The sequence below is a fragment of the Chlorocebus sabaeus genome, chromosome 22 (genome assembly GCF_047675955.1).
Source record: "Chlorocebus sabaeus isolate Y175 chromosome 22, mChlSab1.0.hap1, whole genome shotgun sequence".
NCBI classification, from domain to species: Eukaryota; Metazoa; Chordata; class Mammalia; order Primates; family Cercopithecidae; genus Chlorocebus; species Chlorocebus sabaeus.
In genome coordinates, this window is record NC_132925.1 from 66,660,346 (window position 1) to 66,678,550 (window position 18,205).

An 18,205-nucleotide genomic window follows, 5' to 3' on the forward strand; every position below is an offset into this window, starting at 1 on the left:
TGGAGAGAAGGGACAATTGCCATGCTAAAGAATGCACAACCACAGAACCCCATTTTACTACTTAGTCCCTGTGGATCAAACCGGATCAAACCGGACCAGACCGGATCAAACCAGATCAAGCCGGAAAAGACCGGATCAAACCGGATCAAACCGGACCAGAGCAAACCGGATGAAACCAGTTCAAACCGGATCAAACCGGATGAAACCGGATCAAACCGGTTCAAACCGGATGAAACGGGATGAAACCGGTTCAAACCAGATCAAACCGGATCAAACCGGTTCAAACCGGATGAAACCGGACGGATCAAACCGGTTCAAACCGGATCAAACCGGATCAAACCGGATGAAACCAGTTCGATAAAACCAGATCAAACCGGATGAAACCGGATCAAACCGGATGAAACCGGATGAAACAAACCGGATCAAACCAAATCAAACCGGATGAAACCGGATGAAACCGGATCAAACCGGTTCAAACCGGATCAAACCGGATGAAAAAAACCGGATCAAACCGGATGAAACCGGATCAAACCGGATGAAACCGGATTACCGGATCAAACCGGACGGATCAAACCGGTTCAAACCGGACGAGAGCGGATCAAACCGGATGAAACCGGCTCACACCGGATCAAACCGGTTCAAACCGGATCAAACCGGATGAAACTGGTTCAAACCGGATGAAACCGGATCAAACCGGTTCAAACCAGATCACACTGGATGAAACCGGTTCAAACTGGATCATGAAACCGGTTCAAACCGGATGAAACCGGTTCAAACCGGATCAAACCAGATCAAACCGGATGAAACCGGGTCAAACCGTTTCAAACCGGATGAAACCGGATCAAACTGGTTCAAACCGGATCAAACCGGATGAAACCGGCTCACACCAGATCAAACCAGTTCAAACCAGATGAAACCGGTTCAAACCAGATCAAACCGGATCAAACCGGATGAAACCGGCTCACACCGGATCAAACCAGTTCAAACCGGATGAAACCGGTTCAAACCGGATCATGAAACCGGTTCAAACCGGATGAAACCGGATCAAACCGGTTCAAACCGGATCAAACCGGATGAAAACGGCTCACACCGGATCAAACCGGTTCAAACCGGATGAAATCGGTTCAGACCGGATCAATCCAGATGAAACCGGTTCAAACCGGATGAAACCAGTTCAAACCGGATCAAACCGGATCAGACCGGATCAAACCGGATGAGACCGGATGAAACAGGATCAAACCGGATCAAACCGGATCGGACCAGACCAGACTAGACCAAACCGGACCAGATCAGACTAGACCAGGCAACATGGCGAGACCTCATCTCTACAAAAAATTTTAAAATTAGCTGAGCGTGGTGGTGTGTGCCTATAGTCTGAGCTGCTTGCGAGACTGAGGTGGGAAGATTGCTTGAGCCCAGGAGGCGGAGGTTGCAGTGAGCCAAGATCATGGGACTGCACTCCAGACTGGATGACAGGGCAAGGCCCTGTCTGAAAAACAGAAAAAAAAAGAACATGAGTTCCTGAGGTGGTGGCCTGGGTTACAACCCTGGCCTGTCCATTTCAGCAGCTGGGTGACTTCACGCCTTTTTAAACCTCAGTTTCCTGAAATGTAAAGTGGAGATAATCTTACTCCCTACCTTGTAGTCATTGCAAGGATTATAGGAGGCTGGCACTTAATCAGGGGCCAGTACAAGTATGGTTGTTAGAGTTCAGGGAACAATCCATTTGGATTTCCTCACCTGCTGCAGTCTGTGGAGGAGTCTGCAATGCAGTGACCAGAGGGAGAGTGAGCCTCTAGGCTAGCGGTTCGCCTAAGCCATCGCTTAGGATTTTTTTTTTTTTTTTTTTTTTTGAGACAGAGTCTCACTCTATTGCCCAGACTGGAGTGCAGTGGTACGATCTTGGCTCACTGCAACCTCTGCCTCCCTGGTTCAAGCAATTCTCCTGCCTCAGCCTCCCAAGTAGCTGGGATTACAGGTATGTACAACCACACCCAGCTAATTTTTGCATTTTTAGTATAGACAGGGTTTCACCATGTTGGCCAGGCTGGTCTCGAACTCCTGACCTCAGGTGATCCACCTGCCTCAGCCTCCCAAAGTGCTGGGATTACAGCCATGAGCCACTGTGCCCAGCCAGGATTTTTTAAAAGGAAGGAAGGGTTGTATTTGACAGAAACCAAGGAATTGCAGAAAACAATTTCCATGTGCCTAAACTCTTCAGAGAGAGGGGAGCTACCATTGCTTCCAGAAAGTGGGTTCCAGGCTGGGGAAGTCTTGAGTCTCAGCATTCTGAGAAGCAAGCCTGGTGCCATCACACCGAACTGCATCGTCTACACTGAGGTATTAGAAGCAATGCACTGTCACATCCAGCGTAATGCCTCCCTAACGGGCTGCATAAACCTGAGCTCATGCTCAAGGCTGCTGCCCATTCATGGGCCAATGGGGAGGTCCCAGAGAGAGAGGCCTGTGGGTCTTACCAGTGTGGGGCGACTGGAACCAGACCACAAAGGGCTCCCTGGAAAACACATCTACGTCTCCATCCTGATAGTCATGGTAGTGATAGCTCCTCTTCACAGATACCAGCTTTTCCCTAAAAGAAAGAAAAGGAAATCCTCCCAGCTGAGTCAGCCCTTTTCTTACTACTTTCATAAAGCAGAGATGTAGGTTCCCTTGGCTTTCTTAGACTCCAGAGCAGGCTCAAGCATGGGGTCATTTTCCTGAGAGCAAGGCTGAGTCAACTCTTCTCAACAGCCAGGGAGCTGTTGAGAATCTGGGAGCTGAAGATATGAGCCATACTAGTTATCTGTGGCACCCACAGGTTAATGTTCAGACTTAAGAAATTACTAGCAGGACGAGGAAAAGAATATGAAGTTCAGGAATCAGCTGTGCTGAGCACCTCAGCTTACCAGCCTTGGGCCAGGACTTGACTATGAGGAGTAAAGAACTCCTGGCCTGGCAACCATGGAGCCAACCAACAAATGAGGTGTTAGGAGACCCCTTGTGTTTTCAGCTTGAAGAGTTAATACTTTGCATAAGCCCCTAGTTTTGACAGCAGTTATTTTGATCAACACTGAGAATTGGTTAGAGATCCAAATTTGGTTTTGCAGAAAAGACATGCATTTTGATTCAATTCACGATTTGTCAGTGGCCATGTTCTAGGGAGCATAGATGATACTTACTTGTAGAGAAAGGCGTATTGTTCTTTATATGTGTTTCTTCCAAGCCGAGAGCTAATCACATAGTTGTATGTTATGCCTCTCCTTGAATTTCTAGAAAAGAAAGATTTCACACTGCATCTTAAAGAATAAACATTCCCCTACTGTACATGTTCCTCTCTTTCCAATCTGCCCCCATACACACAATGTGTGGAAGGGCCACTGTTCATCATAACTTTTGAGTCCAATAAGAAGGGCCACCATTGATTGGCTGGAATGTGGCATCTGCCAGGATCTTTACAGCCATTATTTCTTGCCTTATGAGAAGGGTATTATTGTTATCCCCTTTTTATGGTTTGCAAGGCCAAGTTGGGATATGAACCTAGATCCAACTCACCCCAAAACCTGCATGCTTTGGCCTGTACCTGTAGGAGGCCACTGAGACCCTAGAAGACGATCTGGGTCAGAATCAGCCCCTGACCCCACTCATGCCCATGGCTGCAGCTGCAGCTTATGCTTTCTGGTGGAATAAACGTCATCAAGCCACCTGTCCGTTTCCACGAACCACTCCTGAGCATTTATGATAAGCAAGAATATTCTCTCCTCTGAAAGCCCCCAGGCATTTTCTCACAAGCCTTGGGAACATGATTTCACTTCACTGTTGTTTGTATCATGGGTGCTGGGGATACAGCCATGAAGTCCCATTGACCTTGCCCCTCACCTGCACCAGGGAAACCGGACTCTCTGTGTGTTTGCCAAACCTACTGATAACTCCACTCTGGGCAGAGCCTAACACAGTTTCACATTGTCTGCTCACAAAAAGATCTAGGGCTTGTCTGAAGCTGCAGCATATTCTTAGGTTCAGTTGGAAAAAAAGCAGAAGGGGTATTTAGGGGCCAATCTTACAGAAATTCCTGGAACTTCAGATGCATTATTCTAAGGCAGACCTGGCCCCTGGGGCCCCAGGAGTGTGAACAGTAGGTTCTGCTGGGCTTCCACTTTGAGGAGGTTGGCCCTATTTTGAACATAGCCTGCCAAGTCCTGAGTTACCAAACTGCTTGTGGTGACTCAGTTGCAAAGTGACTAAGGCCTATCCTGGCTTGTGGGGGATAAAGGGACAAACAGGCTTGGCTCTGCCTGGAGTCCATGACAGTCTAGACAGGTTGAGGAGTGCCAAGACCAATGGTGGTGAAAAGACTTGCCCCAGATGGACTGTGCTGGAGATGCCTGGAGCCCACCTGACCCCTCAGTCCCCCACAAACCTGTCCCCTCAGTCTCCCACAAACCTGACTGGGACCACTCCAAGGAAGGCTGAGATGACAAAGAATAGAGCACTGGCTATGAGATCAGATCAGATGTGATGCAAGTTCAGCGGTAGGCGTGGCCACTTCCTGGCTGAGTGACTCAGGCAGGTCCCTCACTCATTTCCCTCACTATCAGGGAAGCCCTCAGGCAGATTGACATGGTTTCTTGCCTGTCCCTACAGTTGTCCTACACATTCCTTCCCTATGATGGATAAGCCCGGAGGTTACGGGATGATGGCACCGGGATCTACCATCTCGTCTCGCCCCTGCCCAAGACCCAGACATGGCTTTTGTTCAAAAGTCCCTATTAAGTGTTTCATGCTGAGATGGCCAGGTGCAGTGGCTCACGCCTGTAATCCCAGCATTTTGGGAGGCTGAGACAGGCAGATCACTTGAGGTCAGGAGTTTGAGGCCAGCCTGGGCAACATAGCAAAACCCCGACTCCACTAAAAATACAAAAGTTAGCCAGGCATAGTGGTGCATGACTGTAAATCCAGCTACTTGGGAGGCTGAGGCAGGAGAATCGCTTGAACCCAGAAGGCAAAGGTTGCAGTGAGCCGAGATCTTGCTGCTGCACTCCAGCCTGGGCGACAGAGTCTCAAATTTAAAAAGTACTAAAATAAAAAGCAAGTGCCCCTCATTCCTTCACTAACGCCTTTCACCACAGCTCTCTGATCACACCCCGCAGAAGTAACCACTATTAATAGTTTGGAGAGCATCCTTCCAATCTTTCATCTTCTATGCACATGGAAACACAAACACACCCTTATTCAGGTAACATGACGACTCAAAAGGGCTATTTTACCTGCAATTCTCAACTTGGTTTTTTTTCAATACATTGCAGCCATTATTCCATGCTGGAATATTTAGCTCTAACTTATTCTGTAGCAACCAGGATTTTTTTTTTTTTTTTAAAGAAACAGTCTTGCTTTGTGGTCCAGGCTGGAGTGCAATGGGGTGATCATGGTTCACGGTAGCCTAATCCTCATGGGCTCAAGTGATCCTTCCACCTCAGCCTCCCAGGTAGGTGAGACTGTAGGCACGTGCCACCACACCTGGCCACCAGTGTGACTTTTAACAGCTGCATAATATTCCAGTGTGTGAGCATATCGTAATTTTATTGATCTTTCTTCTACTGTTGGTTTTTAATCTTTTCTCTTTTTTCCAACATTTTCTTCATAACCGTACTTTTTAGCTCAGCCTCATCTGCTTTTTTCATTTCTTTCTGTGTCCAGACCCCTCATCTATTTCCCCTATTCTGTTTTATCACAGTAAAATCAGCTGGTTGAAAGTTCTCAGGCCGGGTGCGGTGGCTCACGCCTATAATCCCAGCACTTTGGGAGGCCAAGGTGGGTGGATTATGAGGTCAGGAGATCAAGACCATCCTGGTTAACACAGTGAAACCCCATCTCTACTAAAGAATACAAAAAATTAGCCGGGCGTAGTGGCAAGCGCCTATAGTCCCAGCTACTCGGGAGGCTGAGGCAGGAGAATGGCATGAACCCGGGAGGCGGAGCTTGCAGTGAGCCGAGATCGTGCCACTGCACTCCATGCACTCCAGCCTGGGCGACAGAGCGAGACTCCGTCTCAAAAAAAAAAAAAAAAAAGAAAGAAAGTTCTCAGGACCGTGGCTAAGGGAGTTGGAATCCCGGGCAGCACAGGCTATGTGAACTGGTGGTCAAGTGTGGGATCTCACATTACTTTCAGATCCCTGGAGCTTTCAGATGCCCTTGCACTTGACCTTGAGCCCTAGCGGGCCCCACCTTTCCCCATGTTACTCGTTCAGCTTCTCCATCAGTATGGGGCAGATCCTGTTGTTGCTATCTTTGATTTCCATCAGGAGCATAATGTCACAGCGTTTGATGACCTGCAAGAAAGAGAATTCCCAGGGGTTGAGGTCATTTACCACAGATAAATAAAACCTTTTATTGGACACTTACTGTTTTTAAACATTGCATTGAGTGCTTATTAAAATAATTTCTACTCTGAACTAAATGAAGGACTCCCTGAGGTAGGTTGGTGCTTTTGTTATATACATTTTTAAGATGAGCGTGAGGCTCAGAGAAAGTTAAGTAAATTACACTCCCAGTCACCCTACTAGAAAGTGGTGGAGGCAGAATTTGAACCTATACCATTCAAGCCCAGAGCCCCTTGCTCATGACCTCCCCACAATATCCTGCCTCTTGGCTTTGCTTGAATAATTATAATAATAATAATAATAAATATTAAGCCCTTAGTCAGCAAAGGTAACAGACTGGATTAGAAATTAAGAGGTATAATGATAATAACTATAAAAGCTGACATTTATTGCAAACCTACTCCAAGTCTTACAATAACCCTATGGGATAACTATGCTTTTTAGTCCATTAAACATAGGCAGAAACCAAGCTCAAAGTGGTTGAGTGACTAGCTTAAAGTCATACAGCCAGTATAGGTTGTAGAGCCAGGATTTGAACTCAAGTCCACGTGACTACAAAGTCCACCATGCTGAACTGTTAAAACACAGTCCTGGCTGGGCACAGTGGCTCATACCTATAATCCCAGCACTTTGGAAGGATGAGGCGGGCAGATTGCCTGAGGTCAGGAGTTCGAGTTCAGCCTGGCTAACATGGTGAAACCCCGTCTCTACTAAAAATACAAAAATTAGTCGGTCATGGTGGCATGTGCCTGTAATCCCAGCTACTCAGGAGGCTGAAGCAGGAGAATCTCTGGAACCTGGGAGACAGAGGTTGCAGTGAGCCGAAATCACGCCACTGCACTCCAGCCTGGCGACAGAGCAAGACTCCATCTCAAAAAAAAAAAAAAAAAAAGAAAAACCAGTCACTGCTCTGGAAGACTCAGTCCAGCAAGACAGACAAATGGAAACAGCTAGCTATGATGTGAGACCAAAATCAAACCAAAACAAAAACCTGCGCTACATAAAAGTCACAAGCTGTGGAAGTGTTGAGGAGTAATTAATCGCTTCTATTCGGAGGATTTGGAAGGGCTCCACAGTGGAGGTGACATTTGAATGGTCCCTGAAAGCTGAGAAGGCACTCAGAGAGAAAAGAATATAGGAGAGGCTCCTTCAAGCCCACAGCCCTTTCTGTGACCAAGCCCACAGGGGCCTTTCTGTGTATGGGATCCTGGTGGGCTCAATGACACAGGATTTGTTGGTCAAGGACAAGGCATCCCCAAGGTTAATATCTTTTTTTGAGACAGGGTCTTGTTCTGTCACCCAGGCTGGAGTGCAGCTGTGTGATCATGACTTACTGCAGCCTCAATCTCCTGGCCTCAAGTGATCCTTCCACCTTGGCCTCCCAAAGTGCGGGGAGTACAGGCATAAGCCACTGTACCTGGTCTCCAAGGTTAATTATGTCCTCTTACACAGCCACCAAAGACATAGAGTAGGAGGGTTATGCCAGTGGTCCTGTCTTTCCAGAGCACATGTTCCAGTTCCATCTTTAGAAGGACCCAGTGGGGAGAGACACCAGCACTTACCTGTCTGGGTGCCTCTGTGACTGGGGGTTCAGCCTTTAGGAGGCTGCCCCAGGTGGGAGGTCCACCCGTGTAGTGACTGACAAGGAGAACAATGTCCTAAGGCTGGAGCCTTCCATAGACAGCTTGAACTCCATGGCATCAGCCACGCAGGGCTCTCCTGGGAGCTGGAAGCCACTGGCCAAGCCAGTCTGCTGATTTAGTCACTGTGACTGCCACACCTTTCTGGAAGGCATTTTCAAATATGTATGCCCTTTGACCCAATTTTTCCACTTTGAAGAATGTCTTCCTTTGGGGTGCAGGTGGCTGAAGCCTGTAATCCCAACACTTTGGGAGGCCAAGGCAGGTAGATCACCTGAGGTCAGGAGCTTGAGACCCGCCTGGCCAATATGCCGAAACCCTGTCTCTACTAAAAATACAAAAATCAGCCTGGCGTGGTGACGTGTGCCTGTAACTCCAGCTACTGAGGAGGCTGAGGTGGGAGAATCACTTGAACCCGAGGGACAGAGGTTGCAGTGAGCCAAGATCACACCACTGCACTCCAGCCTGGGTGACAGAGTGAGACTCCAACTCAAAAAAAAAAAAAAAGAATGTCTCTCATTGTAAGGAAATATCCACAATTTCTCTGCACCTCAGGTTCCTCATGTATAAATTGGGATGAAAATATCAATCCCTCATGGGGTTGCTAGAGGATTAAGTGGGTACTTAGAATAGTGCCAGCCATGTAGGAGGCATGAAACAAATCATTATTACCTGTACAGATCAAAGAGAAAGATGTATTGCAACAAAAAATTGGACACAACCTAGGTATTGCCAAACAGAAAATCATTCAATGAATTAGGTTGCAAACACAGGATAAGGCATTATATAGCATTAAAGGCATGTTTTAAAAGAATATGAACATCATGGGAAATATAATATAAAGCAGAATACAAAACTGATGACACAGGATGGTGTCCCTGCTGCGAAACCCATGCGGACTTACATATGCCTGTAAGAAAATTACCCAAATGCCAACAACAATTACCTTCAAGTGGCAGGGTAATGAATGATTTCTTTTCTTCTTTACAGGTTTCTGTATTTTTAAAATCATCTTTAATGACTATTTTCATTTTAAAAATCATTGTTTAATTTATACAAAATATAATTTAAAAATTAGACCTTTATAATTAAAATGGAAGTCTTATTTAAAAAAGAAAACTGCTCAATGGGGAAGAAATTGTGGGAGGTAATGGCCAAAATTTATCAGGACATGACAGGTGCATTTCTAACTAACTTATTTAATATAAGTTAAACGAGTTGTCTTATATAACATGCTTAATACAGTGCCTGGCACATAGGAAGGGCTTCATAAGAGTTACCTCTTATCATTGACTCATCAATTTTTTTTTTTTTTTTTGAGACAGAGTCACAGAGTCTCACTCTTGTCACCCAGGCTGGAGCACAGTGGCACAATCTCGGCTCACTGGGTTCCACCTCCGCCTCCTGGATTCAAGCGAATCTCCTGCTTCAGCCTCCTGAGTAGCTAGGATTACAGGCACCTGCCATTATGCCCAGCTGATTTTTGTATTTTAGTAGAGACAGGGTTTCACCGTGTTGGTCAGGCTGGTCTCGAACTCCTGACCTCAGGTGATCTGCCGCCTTGGCCTCCCAAAGTGCTGAGATTACAGCCGTGAGCCACCGCGTCCAGCAATTAATCAGTTTCATGATAACTCTTTGATGCTGGTCCTCAATGCTAGTGTAGTTGGGTACTCTGAGGCTCCATGAGGTTTAATAATTTGAACACAGAGTGAATACAGGACAACAAGTTATCTACACTACAGAGCACCTTCTTGACCACTATATGTGTTTATTTATTTATTTTTGAGATGGAGTCTTGCTTTGTGGCCAGGCTGGAGTACAGTGGTGCTATCTCAGTTCACTGCAACCTCCGCCTCCTGGATTCAAGCAATTTTCCTGCCTCAGGCTCCTGAGTAGCTGAGACTACAGGAGCCCGCACCACCACGCCCAGCTAATTTTTGTATTTTTGGTAGAGACAGCGTTTTTCCATGCTGGTCAGGCTGGTCTCGAACTCCTGACCTCAGGTGATCCATCCTCCTCGGCCTCCTAAAGTGTTGGGATTACAGGCATGAGCCACCGTGCCTGGCCAAATACTCCATTTTCTAATCTCTCTTGACACATGGTCTCCCTGCTCAAATTTCAGACCAGGAAAAATATACTTGCCCTGGCTCCATCTTCTCAAGAGGAGGCTCCCAGGATGAGAGTCCCAGGGAGGAAACCTTCCAGAGCCGAGACCTGAAACACCGATATCTCCCTAAGGCCAAATTCCTGACTCTGTTCACAGGAGGGGAAGAGGAATTTCTGGGTTGTGCATGCCTAGTGTTGACAGAATCCAAGCAACGTGTGTTATAAGTGGGCCTGGGGAGAGGGGAAGAGATGGTCTGGAGGGGTCTTGAAATATCTGGGACAGGTCGGGCATGGTGGCTCATGCCTGTAAGCCCAGTGCTTTGGCAGGCTGAGGCAGGAGGATATTGAGCTCAGGACTTTGAGACCAGCCTGGGTAACATAGCGAGACCCCATCTCTACAATTTTTTTTTAATTAGCCAGCATGGTGGTGTGCACCTGTAGTTGCAGCTACTCAGGAGGCTGAGATGGGAGAATTGTTTGAGCCCAGGGGGTCAAGGCTGTAGTGAGCTGTGGTTGCACCACTGCACTCCAGTCTGGGCAACAGACCAAGAACCTGTCCAAAAAAAAGAAAAAAAGGAAGGAAGAGAGGAAGAGGGAAAGAGAGGAAGGAAGGGAGGAAGGAGGGAAGGATGGATGGAAGGAAGGAAGGAGAGAGAGAGAGAGAGAGAAGGAAAGGAAGGAAGGAAGGAAGAAAAAAGAAAGAAAGAAAGAAAGAAAATTAAAAAGAAAGAGAAGAAAAGAAAAGAAAGAAAGAAAGATCTGGGCCAGAGGGTGGCTTGTGAAACCCTATGTCATGCCTCTAAAGAGGGAGCAGCTCAGCATGGTGGGAAGAGCCTGGGCTCCAGCCCTCCCTCTGCCACTTATGTGCTCCACAGCTATTTGGGCAACTCACTTCACCTCTGAGTTCCATTGCCTCCTCTGCAAAATGGGCACAATAATCAGAGTGGCTGTGCGGCTGAATTAGATACTGCACATTAAGGGCTTGGCACATAGCATGTACTCCTGAAATAACCATTGCCCTCTGTTGTAAGCTCTGTGAAGAGGGAGGCAATGCCTCCCACAGCCACTGCTACATCCTCAGTGTCCTGGTGTGTCTGATGCAAGGTCTAGCTTCACTGACCATTTGCTGGATGAACAAGCTCTGTTCTTTAAGGACACCCTGGAAAACACACAAACAGGGGACACTCAGCCAGGGAGGGGTTGGCATCTGGACAGCTGCCCATGATATGCGGGGGCCAACCCAAGATCGAGAAGGCAGGCCTCCCTCACTCTCCAGCCTCCCCAGTGCAGGTCAGGATGACGGCAGCATGATGCTGCTGAGTCTCTGAAGCGATAAATCTGGATGGAAGAGTGGAGAAGGCATCTCAGCTTCTATGGCGGGCTGCAGGGGTGTGTTTGACCCCAACTCTTCCCCTTACTGGCTATGGAAATCTAGATAAGGGGCCACTCTCAGCCTCCATTTACTCAGTTATGAAATGGGGGTGACACCACCTAAGTCACAGTATTAAATCTGAATATAGAATTCCTGGCCTATAGGAGGTGCTTAGTCAATGGGTGCTAGAGATAATCCTATTCTGAGTGCCTGGCATTCTCGGGTGACTGTGAGTGTGCTGTTGGGTGGCTCTTGCAGTGTTTTGGGGATGGCCTGTTGGTAGGATGGGGAGGGTGAGGCAGCCTTGACAAGGACTTCGGACACGCCCTGCAGGACAGAGCTGCTCAGGGGAGATGCAGAGTTCAAGCCCCCATGATGGACTCACTAAGGAACAAAAAGACAGCTGGGTTGCATCAGTGAGGAAGGAGATGGGAACTCAGTGGCTACCCAGGTTCCACGAGCCATGTGTGAAGTGGGGAAAATCATTTCCTTACATGTCAGGGTTTCCCACTGAACAATCTTGTCATGGTTCCCACAGGCTTGGCATTGCTATCCTGGCTAAACAACACCATCTAGAAGGCCTTGTGTACCTCCCAAAGGGCAGGGCCACCTGGGTCTGAGAGGCTCATCCAAGTAAGAACAGAGCCTGCCAGTCCTCACTCCAATCCTCCTTCCCAATGAGAGCAACAGCAGCGGCTCTGGCTCATGAATACCCGCCTTGTTGCAGGCTCTGCTGGGCACCTCAGGCACCCTGAGTTCTCTTCCCCAGCTAGCGCTACAGGTGGTATTCGGGCATGGTCGCCATTTTGCTGAGAATAGCTGGTGGTTCAGGGAGGTGCAGGGCCTCCTGAAGCTCACAAGTCTGGTAGGTGGGATCTGAACCCAGGGCTCCTGGCCCCCCTACCACACCATGGTGCCTCAGGTTTCCTAAGGTAATAAGTACCTTTCCAGAGTCCTGGGAAAGGGTTAAGTTGCCAGCATCAAAAATAAATTACCCTGTAAGATAAACGGAGTCAACTGACTCCAGAGAAAGCGAGCAGTGTCCCCAAGACACTGGATACATCACCCAAGGAAAGCTTAAGTGAAGGTGGAAGGAACGGGGGAGTAGAGGAGGGGGAAAGAGGAAGGAATGAGGAGAAGAAGGAAGAAAGAGAAAGAGAGGGAGGGATGGTGAGGATGAGAGAGAAGGAAGGAAGGAAAAAAGCAAGGAAGGGAAAGAAAGAAAGAGAAAGAAAAAGAAAGGAAGAAGAAAAAAAGAAAAAGAAAGAAGGAAGGAAGGAAGGAAGGAAGGAAGGAAGGAAGGAAGGAAGGAAGGAAGGAAGAAAGAAAGAAAGAAAGAAAGAAAGAAAGAAAGAAAGAAAGAAAGAAAGAAAGAAAGAAAGAAAGAAAAGAAAAGAGAAGAGAGAGAAAGGAGCTGGGCTTTGCTGGTGAAAAGGAGTAGCTGTATAAGATTACTTCATCTTTCTTTGTTCATCACCTCTGCATGGGGAGTAATAGTCCCTCTTCATAAAGATGATGAAATGAAACCATGTGCTTATAGTGCCTGATACAGGCATTCAATAAATAGCAATAAAAATCATAATAGCCAACTCTTATGTGGAACGTATAATGAGCCAGATACTACGTTAAGAGCTTTCTATTTACCAACTCCTATAGTCCCCTCAGCGATCCTGGAGAGAGCCCCTGTTTTAAGATGATGGCAGGAGGCACAGAGAGTTGAAGTGGTTATTGTTCCAAGTCAGCTTCTACATTCCCCCTAAGGGCCAACGTTAGGTACGTTGAGTCTCTTAAAGTCTGAAGACAGGAGAGAGGGTGTGAGGGGTGTCTGGGATCCTCCTCCCAGGAAAGGGACTTACCTTCACAATGACATCCATTGCATTCTGGTCTTCCTGCTTGCTTTCCCCAAAGGACCTGATGTTGAAGGAGCAGATCCTCAGGGCCAGGGCACTGTGGATGGAGAGGAGGAGAAGCAGCAGTGGGGCCAGGGGCCGGCTCCTGTGACATCCTGGCGCTGCTCTGGCTTCAAGACTCCGTGAGAAGACAGCAGCACTTGCAGTGCCGGATTCTGACCACCTCCGCAGGCTCCACTGACTTATAAAGCCTGCAGATAACAGGAATTACTGGATTTCTCGTTGCAACTTTCAGTTCTCTGAGGAACTGAAGATCATGGGGTTTAATCCCCAAGGAAATACAGATACATTGGGCTAGCCTTTTAGGAGCCCCTATATTCGTCACCCGGGTGTGGAAATTGGCGTGCCTCATTTAGGCGCCATCCTCCACAAAGTCACTCATATCCCAACCAGGAGCCAGCTCTGACATCTAGTCATCGGTCCTGCGGTTGCATGCCATGTGCCTTTTCCTGACAGTGGATGAACACGGAAGTGGTCCACCCTAGAGGGCACCTGGGGTGACGGAACCTTCTGCTGGGTGACAATGAGGCAGGAGGCATGGGAAATTCTGCTGGGTTTTCTCTAAATCACTGGGATTTGGCGGCCTGGTGTCCTCAGACACACCCAGACTGTGACTCTAATTGCCCTGGTGGTGTAACGTAAGGTCAAGGGTAGTTTGAATTACTTAATTTTTTAGACTGTTTTACTGTACAAATACTAGCAGTGTGTTGCCAGAGAAAGCAACTGGGGATCTGATGGAATGGATGAGGAAAATGTCCCTGGACTCTGTGAGCAAATAACCCGTGAAACCCATGGAAAGACCCGTGACTCAAGCTGATATTAATTTAATATTGACGAGAGTTGTGTGACCCTGGGAGAGAAAGGTCTTGTAAGAACTGTAGGATATCAACTCAAGCAAAATGACATTTAGAGATTTGGGCAGGAAACTATGAAGGTCTGTAAAGAAAAAAAAAAAATGCAAAATCTAATCAAGATACATTAATGGATTTTGGCAAAGACAATTCTGTGAAAAGGGTAGGGAATAAGAATAACTCCAAGCCAGCATCGGGATCTGTGGACCAACCCCTCTTAAGGGTGTTAACCGGATGAAATAAACCGGATCAAACCAAATCAAACTGGATGAAACCGGATGAAACCGAATCAAACCGGATGAAACCGGATGAAATCGAATCAAACCGGATGAAACCGGATGAAACCGGATGAAACAAACCGGATCAAACCGAATCAAACTGGATGAAAGCAGATGAAACCGGATCAAACCGGTTCAAACCGGATCAAACCAGATGAAACCGGATGAAACAAACCGGATCAAACCAAATCAAACCGGATGAAACCGGATGAAACCGGATCAAACCGGATGAAACCGGATCAAACCGGTTCAAACCCGATGAAACCAGTTCAAACCAAACCGGATCAAACCAGTTCAAACCCGATGAAACCGGTTCAAACCAGATCAAACCAGATGAAACCAGTTCAAACCGGATCAAACCGGATCAAACCAGTTCAAACCCGATGAAACCGGTTCAAATCAAACCGGATCAAACCAGTTCAAACCCGATGAAACTGGTTCAAACCAGATCAAACCAGATGAAACCGGTGCAAACCGGATCAAACCGGTTCAGACCGGCCCAGCCCAGATCAAACCGGTTCAAACCGGACCGGACCAGACCGGTTCAGACCGGCCCAGACCGGATCAAACCGGATCAAACCGGACCAGACCGGATCAAACTGGACCAGACCGGATCAAACTGGATCAAACCGGTTCAGACTGGCCCAGACCGGATCAAACCGGTTCCAACCAGCCCAGACCGGATCAAACCGGTTCCAACCGGCCCAGACCGGATCAAACCGGTTCAAACCGGATCAAACCGGACCAGACCGGATCAAACCGGATCAAACCGGTTCAAACCGGCCGAGACCGGATCAAACCAGACCAGACCAGATCAAACCGGACCCGACCGGCCCAGCCCGGATCAAACCGGTTCAAACCTGACCAGACCGGTTCAAACCTGTTCAAACCGGACCAGACCAGATCAAACCGGATCAAACCGGACCAGACCGGATCAAACCGGACCAGACCGGTTCAAACCAGATCAAACTGGATCAAACCGGTTCAGACCGGATCAAACCGGTTCAGACCGGATCAAACCGGTTCAAACCGGACCAGACCGGTTCGAACCGGATCAAACCGGACGAGACCGGTTCGAACCGGATCTAACCGGACGAGACCAGTTCAAACCTGTTCAAACCGGACCAGACCGGATCAAACCGGTCCAAACCGGCCCAGACCGGATCAAACTGGATCAAGCCAGTTCAGACCGGCCCAGACCGGATCAAGCCAAACCAGACCAGTTCAAACTGGTTCGAACCGGACCAGACCGGATCAAACCGGACCAGACCGGATCAAACCGGATCAAACCGGATCAAACTGGATCAAACTGGTTCAGACCTGCCCAGCCCAGATCAAACCGTTTCAAACCGGACCAGAGCAGACCGGTTCAAACTGGTTTCAGACCGGCCCAGCCCAGATCAAACCGGTTCAGACCGGCCCAGACCGGATCACACTGGATCAAACCGGTTCAGACCGGCCCAGACCGGATCAAACCGGATCAAACCGGTTCAGACCAGCCCAGACCGGATCAAACCGGATCAAACCGGTTCAGACTGGCCCAGACCGGATCAAACCGGTTCAAACCAGTTCAAACCGGACTAGACCAGATCAAACCCGATCAAACCGGTTGAAACCGGTTCAAACCGGACCAGACCGGATCAAACCGGTTCAAACCGGCCCAGACCAGATCAAACCGGTTCAAACCGGACCAGACCGGATCAAACTGGATCAAACCGGTTCAGACCGGACCAAACCGTATCAAACCAGATCAAACCGGACCAGACCGGTTCATACCGGTTCAAACCGGACCAGACCGGTTCAAACCGGATCAAACCAGATCAAACCGGACAAGACCGGATCAAACTGGATCGAACCGGATCAAACCGGCCCAGAAAAAAGAACGAAATAATGCTCAGTACCTGGGTAATGGGATTCATTGTACTCTAAACCTCAGCATCACACAATATTTCAATTAACGAACCTACACATGTACCTCCTGAGTCTAAAATAAAAGTTGAAATTTTGGATCAAACCGGATCAAGCTGGACCAGACCGGATCAAACCAGATGAAACCGGCCCCCGGACCAGACCAGATCAAACTGGATCAAACCGGATCAAACCGGCCGAGACTGGACCAAACCGGACCCGACCGGATGAAACCGGACAAGACTGGATCAAACCGGATCAAACCAGACCAGACCGGATCAAACTGGCCCAGACCGGACAAAGCCGGACCAGACCGGATCAAACCGGACCAGACCGGATCAAACCGGATCAAACCGGACAAGACCGGATCAAACTGGACCAGACCGGAACGATCAAACCGGATCAAACTAGATCAAACCGGTTCAGACTGGCCCAGACCGGATCAAACCGGTTCCAACCGGATCAAACCAGACCAGACCGGATCAAACCAGTTCAAACCGGCCCAGACCAGATCAAACTGGACCAGACCGGATCAAACCAGTTCAAAGCGGTTCAAACCGGACCAGACCGGATCAAACCGGATCAAACCGGACCAGACCAGATCAAACCGGATAAAACCGGCCCAGATCGGATCAAACCAGACCAGACCAGATCAAACCGGATAAGATGCGGAACAACACACACTGAGTGGGGGTAGAGAGAGCATCAGGAAGGATAGCTAGTGAATGCCCGGCTTACTATCTAAGTAATGGATTAATCTGTGCAGCAAACCACCATGGCACATGTATACCTATGTAACAAACCTGCCCTTCCTGCACATGTTACACTGGAACTTAAAATAAAAGTTGATGGAAAGAAAAAACATAAAGAAACAGACTCATACACTGCTTGAGGGTATATAAATTATAACAACATATTAGAAAGCAAATCAGCAAGTAAATTTACTTCAGATGGTATACTTAACAATTACAGTTCTAGGAATATAGATCAAGGTTTTTCACCCTAAGCACTATTGAGATTTTCGGCTAGAAAAGTGCTTGTTGTGGGGACTTTTTTTACACAGGTATATTCAGACTAGACCAAACCGGACCAGATCAGACCAAACCCGGATCAGGATCAGACTGGATCAAACCGGATGAAACCGGATCAAACTGGATCGAACCAAATAAAACCGAATCAGACCGGATCAAACGGGATCAAACCGGTTCAGACCGGATCAAACTGGATAGGACCGGATGAAACCAGATAGAACCAGATGAAACCGGTTCAGACCGGATCAAACCAGACAGAACCGGATGAAACCGGATAGAACCGGTTCAGACCAGATCAAGCTGGATAGTACCGGATCAGACCGGATCAAACCGGTTCAGACCGGATCGAACCGGATGAAACCGGATCAGACCAGATCAAACCAGTTCAGACCGGATCAAACTGGACAGAACCGGATAAAACCGGATCAGACCGGTTCAAACCGGTTCAGACCGGATCAAACCGGATAGAACCGGATGAAACCGGATGGGACCGGATCAAACCGGTTCAGACCAGATCAAACCGGATGAAACCGGATGAGACCAGATCAAACCGGTTCAGACCAGATAGAACCAGTTCTCCATAACATGATTGTTACACATTGCATGCCTGTATCAAAACATCTCATGTACTCCATAAATACGTACACCTACATTGTACCCACAAACATGAAAACTAAAAAATTCTTTTAAAAATTAAAATAAATAAAACAAGAGATTGGTAGAACACCAACA

The 18,205-nt window shown here is 47.9% G+C and overlaps 1 long non-coding RNA gene across 1 annotated transcript; it reads right to left on the reverse strand.

Annotated features, from left to right (window-relative positions):
- Positions 1-2,203: 2,203 nt before the first annotated feature.
- On the reverse strand, positions 2,204-4,601 carry LOC119623585 (uncharacterized). The gene is made up of 3 exons (XR_005239747.2): positions 4,442-4,601; positions 3,180-3,269; positions 2,204-2,590 (listed from the first exon to the last, which is right to left on the reverse strand). It is a non-coding gene; the product is annotated as an uncharacterized lncRNA (long non-coding RNA).
- Between the last annotated feature and the right edge of the window lie 13,604 nt (positions 4,602-18,205).